Source organism: Parasteatoda tepidariorum, chromosome 6 (genome assembly GCF_043381705.1).
Source record: "Parasteatoda tepidariorum isolate YZ-2023 chromosome 6, CAS_Ptep_4.0, whole genome shotgun sequence".
Classification (NCBI taxonomy): Eukaryota; Metazoa; Arthropoda; class Arachnida; order Araneae; family Theridiidae; genus Parasteatoda; species Parasteatoda tepidariorum.
In genome coordinates, this window is record NC_092209.1 from 88006637 (window position 1) to 88015942 (window position 9306).

A 9306-nucleotide genomic window follows, 5' to 3' on the forward strand; every position below is an offset into this window, starting at 1 on the left:
AGAGTTCTGTCGCAGGTAGCTCGAAAAAATTCTGCCACAGGTACACTCTCTAAAAAGGTGCCATTTGCTATAAAACTAATGTTCTGAAAGTTTAAATTCAAAAGAATAATATTTAGACCCTGATTCCGAGTGCCAAAGTCAGAAAAAATCGAGATTTTACTCCCAAAAAAAATGGCATGTCTTCCGCTATACTATCCGAACGAATAGTTGTAGAAACAGAAACATGGGCTTATTTTATAAATAATGCTTTGCCAATTCAACACATCAAAAGATATAATAAGTTTTTCCTCCAAATGAAAAAGGAAACTTGCATACAATTGGTAACTAACGTGAAATGTTTTAAATAAAAAGATGTAAATATTTATTTATTAAAATTAAGCTAGGTATAAATTATCAAATAGAAAGCATGAAAAAAAAACCTTATTTCAGATACAGTCGGACTTCTATTTAACGAACTTTTTGCAAATTTCTCTATTCTGGGTTTTTATTTATTTATTATTATTTTTTGAGGAACCAAGGACATTTTGGAAATTTCTTCGTAAAATAACTTCCAAATAGCGAGGTGAATTTTCTATTTAACGAACTTCTCTTTGAGATTCACTTACCCTATTTCCCACAATATTTCAGAACATTTCAAACTTGTTAAGGCATTTTATGGGGGAAATGACCTTAAATTGATTTTCGAAGCCACTGAACTTATAGAGAAAGCAGTTAAAATTCCTTTCCCTTTTTGTTTGCATTTCAAACGAAAAACTCAGACAAAATTAACATATTTTATCAGAAGCAATTAAACTTCAGAATGCATGTGGTAATGTATGTTTAAAGTTACTTTTATACTTGTAGCTATAATTTTATACATAAATGTAGCTTTTTTTAGTTGAAAATGTATGTTAGCATGATAGTGTAACTGTGGATAATGTTTTGCTCTATTCTTATTTTCCATACAGATTTCTTTTATGGTTAAGATTTATAGAATAAATAGTAGACACTACTTTACAAGATTAAGGCGCATCAATTTATATTTTAATTATGTCTAGTGTTTATGAATTTAAAACCTGTTTTGTGTTTAAGTATTTCAAAAGGTGATATTCTACTTAACGAATTTTCCATATAACGAACTTATTATCGGGATAGCTACTTCGTTAAATAGAAATCCTACTGTATTTCACTCATTGATACAAAACATAGAGCCTAAACTGTATTAAAAATAGCGAATTCAATAATCAGAGTATATTTAATATTTTTAAAATAAATAAAAAATGCATAATCAGAGAGTTATAAAACTAAATTCTTTATACATTTCTGCATGTGAGTGTAGTTTTGAAGGCATTTACATTAAGCTTAAAAAAAGGCAACTGCAGTCAGACCTCTATTTAACGAAGTGTCTAAATCCGGATAATAAGTTCGTTATATGGAAAATTCATTATATAGAAAATCACCTTTTGAAATACTTGAATGACACAAAATAGGCTTTAAATTCATAAACACCTAGCATAATTAAAATAGCAATTGATACACATTTATCTTGTAAAAGTATCCACTATTTATTTTATGAATCTTAACCCTAAAAGAAATTTGCGTGAAAAGCAAGAATAGAGCAAAACATTATCCAGTGTTACACTATCATGCTACATGCATTTTCAACTAAAAAAAGCTACATTTGTGCATAAAATTATAACTGCATTTATTATAAAAGTAATTGTAAACGTACATTACCACATGCGTTTTAAGTTTAATTGCTACTGATAAAAATCGGTTCATTTTGTCTGAGTTTTTCGTTTGAAATGCAAACAAAAAGGGAAGAGGATTTTACTGCTTCCTCTAACAGTTAAGCGGCTTCGAAAATCAATTTAAGGTCATTTCCCCCATAAAATGCGTTAACAAGTTTGAAATATTTTTGGAAATAGGGTAAGTGGATCTCAAAGAAAAGTTCGTTAAATAGAAAATTTACTTCTCTATTTGGAAGTTAATTTACGAAGAAATTTCCAAAATGTTCTTGGTTCCTCGAAAAAATTCGCAAAATGGAAGTTCGTTAAACAGAAGTCCGACTGTAATTAAAAATTTATGTATCACAAATGGTTTACCTACCAAACTCACATTTTGTAGTGAGGAAAAAAGTGATAACACACTTTTTTTTTTAATTAAGTGGCTATTTAAATCACTTTGCAAACAATTTAAATAAATACAACACTAAAATGATTTCAGGAGCAAATCTATATTTAGTACTCTTTGGTGGATATAATGTCTTACTTTTCCAAAATTTAGCTAACAATCAAAGAAAAGAGTTACCAGTTTTTTTTTCCGGTTGAAGAAGCAAATTTCTTAAAAATGGAACCCTGGCGTTTAAAAACTTATTACAGAACTGAAAAAGAAATCGAACACCTCTAAAGATGCCTATCTCAGGAAACTAATTTCCCAGGAACGAAATTTTTAATCGGAACATTAAAATAATATTCTCCATGTAATAAAGCCTTCATACTACAAATTTTTCAGATGTTTAAGTTATTTATTTATTTTTGGAGAAAGATTAATATTTATGTAAAAACAATTCTCTCTCCTGAATCTCACAGGTTATTCGTTCCAGAGAAAAAGCAATAGAATTTTATTTGAATAGTGAACACTCTGTCATATTTTTCACTTCGTTTTTAATTTAAATTCGAAAACGTACCTATTATTACCTTCAGGGGTGGATCCAGAACTTTTATTATATGAATATATTGGGAATTTCTTAACCAGAACCGCTCTAATTTATTTTGGAGAGATTTCACTGTAGTTTGCAACATGAATTTAATAGAATGAATATCAAGATGACAGCAAACACGCAGGAAGAAAATATCCTGTTATTTCCAAACTAATTTTATTGAATTCCTTGATTTTTGTAATCGATGGCATACATTTTATTTTTAAATTTTCGGTTATGCCTTATTTTTATGCATAATATACTTGCCAAAAATGACAGTTAAAGTTACAAAAAAAATATTACATGATTATTTTTCATGAAAAAAAAAGTTTGACTCTTATTCACCTCAAATTATTTCATTTTCTCTTACTTATATTGGATATTTTAATTAAAATCACTGACGTTTTCCAATTTGATAAAATTTTTGTTCTGTGGTCACAGTTTCCTAGGCCTAAATTTTTTAAGCTTGCATTAAATTACTGATATCTCTTTTATAAACTTGATACGACAACAATGACATTCTTATTTAAATAGGCATTTACTGAATAAATAAGAAGTTACAAGAGAAAAACATTATTTGCACTGTCATTGACGTAGCATAGTTTTATGATGATCAATTTCCGTGATTTGGCGAAAAGAATTTTCGTCATGCGGTTGATTATGCGTTTATAAATAAATACAATACTTATGTTCAATATTTTAGAGATATGATAAAAGCCATCCAGTTATTTGTCAATCATATGAAGTTTTGTAACATTTATTATTATTCTTTTATTACTTATCCAACTGTAAGTCTCGAAACTTTTTTAACCCTGAATTTGCATGATTTGATTCATCATGGGCACATAGATTCCGAGGCCCCTTTTTTCACTAGGGCAGCCGGAAAATTTCCCTGGGTGGAGTTTTATAATGGACAGTTTTAATTTTCAATTCAACTGAATTAAAGTAACACAATTTTAAAGTATAAACTACTTTTAAGTATATTCTTTACATAAAATCCATAAATGAGTAGAGAAAAGACTGACAATATTTGCCAATTAACTAAAAAGGTTTTCTAAGCATCTTTTTAAACAAAACTAGCATTTTTTTTTTTTAAATTAAAATTTTTCTTCAATTTGAATTATACATAACTATAGTTATTACATTATAAAAATAGTTATTATATTATAAAAAAAATTAAACAATTACGTTATAACGTAATTATTTCAATTTTTTTTTATCCTGATAATTTTCTAATTTTTCGATTTCCGTGCGTGGACGAAGATTTTGCGCAATTCCGCGTATTTGTGGTGTCTTCGACAATAATTTTTCTTAATTACAGAAGTAATTTTTAAGCTCAGAATGTGTGGAAAATTTCATCACATATCACAAAACTAGTGATTTTAACATCTTAGAAACACAATTCCGAAAAGAATGTGAGCTTTCGTTTTAAAATAAATATTTTGGTTTAATTTGTTTGAACCCCCCTGACGGGTAAGTCTGGCTCCATCCTTGGATATAGCCAAAGCAAAATAAATCAATACAATAGTGTTAGGTACACCCAAAAAATTTTTGAAACGAGAATAAATTATGCTAAGTAAAGAATACAAAACAAAACATCTATATATATAAGAACAACTTTCAACAATAGGAAGAAAAAGTTCTTATTAGTGCGCATATCCTAATTGTGATTTTTTTTAAGTACTTAAAAGGCTTAAATGTTTAGCTGAGAAATTAGGGTTACCCATCCTGTTACATTTCCAGATAAGGCTTAACTAGGTCCTAATGATATGTTACATCGCCATATGCGACTTAGCTTAACTATTATAATATATCGCAAAAATAGGGTTAGCTCGATTCTGTACCGCAATGAAAGGTTTAGCTAGGTCTTGATGTTTTTTATCGCGAAGTTAGACTTTATAAGTTACCACCTTAGGCTTATCTAGGCCTGAATAATATGTTACACCACTACATTAGGCCTAAATAGTATGTTACACAACCAGATTAGGCTTAGCTAGGCCTAAATAGTATGTTACATCGCCACATTAGGCTTAGCTAGGCCTGAATAGTATGTTACACAGCCACATTAGGCTTAGCTAGGCCTTAATAGTATGTTACACCACCAAATTAGGCTCAGGTAGATCTTAATATACACCGCCGCATTAGGCTTAGCTAGGCCTACATAGTATGTTACACCGCCACATTAGGCTTAGCTAGGCCTGAATAGTATGTTACACAACCAGATTAGGCTTAGCTAGGCCTAAATAGTATGTTACACCGCCACATTAGGCTTAGTTAGGCCTAAGTAGTATGTTACACAACCACATTAGGCTTAGCTAGGCCTAAATAGTATGTTACACCGCCACATTAGGCTTAGCTAGACCTTAATATACACCGCCGCATTAGGCTTAGCGAGGCCTAAATAGTATGTTACACCGCCACATTAGTCTTAACTAGGCCTAAATCGTGTGTTACACCGCTACATTAGGCTTAGCTAGGCCTTAATACTATGTTACACCTCCAAATTAGGCTTAGCTAGACCTTAATATACACCGCCGCATTAGCTTGGCCTAAATAACGTTGCACAATCACACGAGGCTTAGCCAGGCCTAAATGGTATGTTACACCACCACGTAAGGCTAAGCTAGACCTTAATTATATGCTACATACAGTCTGTTACTTTAAGCTTATCTACGGCTTGATTACATGGCACACCGCTAAGGGCTCAGCTAGGCTTTAAAATTTTGCACTACCGGGTTGCGTTTTTCCAATCCAGCGGCTTCTAACGATCCGTGCTCTTCTGTTTGGTATTTCCTCATATATATATATATATATATATTCCTGCAGATTTTATTAACTTTACTTTAATTGCCTTAATCTATGTTATAAGAGTATTTGAAATCAAGCATATGCATTTATTTAGTTCTTTATTGCAGAAATAGGAATGAAATTTTATAAATGCATATAAAAATAATTTTTCGCCATAGCAAAGTTCCTATTTACTCAAAGAATAAAAATATTGAGAAAAAATATCAACATTACTGTTTANTGGATCAGTCTGCGTAGGGACCGAGGGTGTGCGGTATTGGTTCTCGTTAAACTGTTCTACCGTAAAGTGCTCGACCTCGCGTGCAGGTAGTCGGGCTACCGAAGCTGGGGTACCATCCCCTCTGCGGAGGATCAAAATTGTGATGGCATGTCTTCGGATCATCCTCAGGGATGTTTCCCAGACAGTCGCCAATAGCCCATTGTGCAGCTCTAGTGCGACGTAAATGATCGAAATCAAATTATGATTTCGACCTAGAAAAAAAATCTGCAACATTGAGGGAGTCGTCAAGCTTAGCTAAGAGATTATTAGAATACGTTAGGTTTAAAGGTTATTTCCTAACCGTCACGAGAGTTCTGCACTGTCTTTATACATCTGAACTCTCTGTTCTATTTCACTTATCTGCTGATAAATGAAATAATCGCATATTTAATGACAGAAAATTACAAAGCTTTATTTTAGGGAGAAGGCCATCTCAGATTTAGCCCATAAAAATAATGGCACATGTTCAAAATGACAACTCCTGAAAAGTTTTGGTGCCCCCCTCCCTTTTAAAGATATTTATTAGAGAAATGAACATTTTGTGCATTCAGTTTTTTCTTTATTTCTATCAATGTATGTCAGTTGCGACTAGTATATGTTAACTGCTCGCTTCGCTCTCCGATTCTCATTATTGCTTCTCAATCACTCCGGTTTCTTGATGATACAGATTGTCATACTTAAAGTATCATGCATTATTCTATTTTTAACAATATTTCCCATGAAACTTAAACAATAGTAAACTTTTACGGATTAATTAATGGTGCAGTTTAATTAATAGTAAATTATTTGCACCTTTTTAATAATTAGTTCAAAAATCATAGCGAAAAAATGGGCTTAATCTGAAAAAATTAATACTTAAGGTATTTCTGACAGCAACAAAAAAGCTTTTTCATTTTATTATTGAATGATACCTAATAACCCTCCTCTTTTTCTTGAGGGAAGTTCCAGACAGAGAAGTGAAGCATTTCCTCTGATGTATTTATTCACCCTAAATTGAATGAGACCAATCTCGAAACAATCACACTAATATTAAATAATCCCAATAAACTGAAGCGGTAAAGGTATTACCTGATTAAAAACTTCATTCGCATCCGATATTGTTATTTAAGTGAGAGAAACGTTATTTCTAGTGTTGTTTTTTTCTCTTTACGTTGAACGGAAGACTATACACAAGTCAATAAAACTTATCTGTAATTAAAGTACTATTTTTGACAGGACTTATGTATACTTTGCTATGCAAGGGACACTTAAGATACATTCATTGCCTGACAAAATGTTTATATGGAATTGAATGAGATAAAATTTGAGTTAATAAATTAATAATTTTAAAAGCATAAGTACTTTTCTTTTTTCCCCATAACTGCCGACATGGATAAGAAAAAAACCCCAGGAGATTTTGCAAAATAATATCGATTTCATGATAATTGTTTCATAGAAAAACTGCAATGTTTTTCAGTTATGATTGACAATTAATCAACTGGAAATGTTATGTATTATGTTTAATCATAATTTTAAATGGTAATAGGCATTTAATTCATTAGAAATATTTAAAAGATTTCTTAATCAATTCAAAAAGTTTTAGATGAAAATAAACTGAACATTTTAGAACAAAATGAAAGGTTCTAAACTGAATTTTATAAATGAGGCTCGCTTCATTATGCAATTAAGTATTCTTTATGAGTAATACTTATTTAAGTATGAAAGCAAGCAATGAGAATCGGTCTAAAAATTCAATTTTAATACGGATTTTTTTTAAAGAAACTTACTCACAATTTTAGGGAATTTTCTAAAATGTAGAAAAACTAGTAGAAACAAGCAAAATCCAGTAGAATTGGCAGCTATGTTTTTCATATTCCGAGTAATTCAAAAATTGCGCGTTTCATATGAATTTTTTTTTTTTGTTAAAGATATCAGTTCCTTTCAATTCGTATTTGGTCGCTTTCCACTAAGAGAAAAATATATATAAAATACAAAACTTTACTTCTGTATAGCAATGTAAGATGCGTAAATAAATGAGAGTACAAAATTATACTTAATGAACGCCAAAACCCTTTGATTTTATCGATTCCTATTGTGGTATTGCTTTTATGATGTTTTGTTACTTTTATATATATGTGGTATTGCTTTAATGATGTTTTGTTACTTTTATATATATGTGGTATTGCTTTTATGATGTTTTGTTACTTTTATCTTTGCTGCACTGCTCTGCACTGCTATAATTACTTTAAAGTTTTAGTTTCTCTTTCATAAGTTTTCACCTGCCCTTTTCTGCCCTTAAATAATTTAGCCAAAAATAAAATAAAAAAGAAATAGCAAGTATAGCCCTACTTATTTTGTGATGGTGGTAACAGCCAATAAGGGTTGAGTATGCTTTGGGGGCTTGGTGAGAGGAGGTGAGAGAAAAGGTGAGGGCACATGGTTTTGGAGAGCTGAGGTTAAGACACAAAAAATATGAGGATCCTCAACAGCTAAGTTATATTATAAAATTTTCTATCACCCCTTAATTATTATTTTATTTATTTTACATATTAGCAGTGCAGCTTCATAATGTATAATTTCATGTAAATTCATTTTATGTACCTATTATTAATTGGTGTGAATGCCTTCCTGGAACAAAATTTGTAACTCTAAATATCTTAAATGATCTACTTTAATTAAATAGTTTTAACACCTTGCAATTAGTGATCATTCTAATGATCTTGTTCTCTTACTTAAGAGTATATTATTTTTAATTGTTATTCATTTTTATTCTTATCTTAATGTGTGTGGTGATGAACTGAACATCACCACACTATTTTGAATAATTTAAATCAAAATAAACAATTACAAAGGAAAATTTACCTTACACGTTGAGATAGTCGCTAGACAACATGTATACATGCATACTAAAGTGTATACATAAGTGTGAAAATAAATATTTTTTTTTTACATAAAAACTAATGCAACTTTTGAAATATTCATTCTATTGTTTTGTGCATAGTCTCGTCCAATTTCATGAGGAAAAATAGACAGAAAACAATGGCGTTCTTGTTCAAATATCTATTCTATTGTTCAACTTTTAAATTGCACACAATATGAAAAAAAAAAACTTACAACTTCAAAAAAAAAAATTTCTTTCAAAATTTATCTCACTCAATGCAGTATAAAAATTTTCCCCTAAGAATGTACCTTACATGTTCAAATAGTCCTTACATAACCAGGGGTCTGTCTAGGTTTTTCTGTGAGGCACCTATTTTGTGAAAATGTAGACATAATTTGTGAAAATTAAAAATTATATTAAGAAATCGACAAAAGAAAGTGGTAAAAATATGGTTTATCGTTTCTTACGGGACACAAAAATAAAATTTTAAGAAAAAGTATTTTTCCCCCAGTTGAAATTGTGAAGGTACCGCTAAATGGTAGTAAATTTGACCTGGGGCAGACCTCTGATAACAAAGTTAAAAGTTGACAACAGTCATGTCAAAAATAGTCTCTTGGATACTAAAGAGCAATAAAAAATACAGTCCTTTGAATACATATCAGTCTCAATGTATTTTTAAGTATATAAAACAAAACAAAA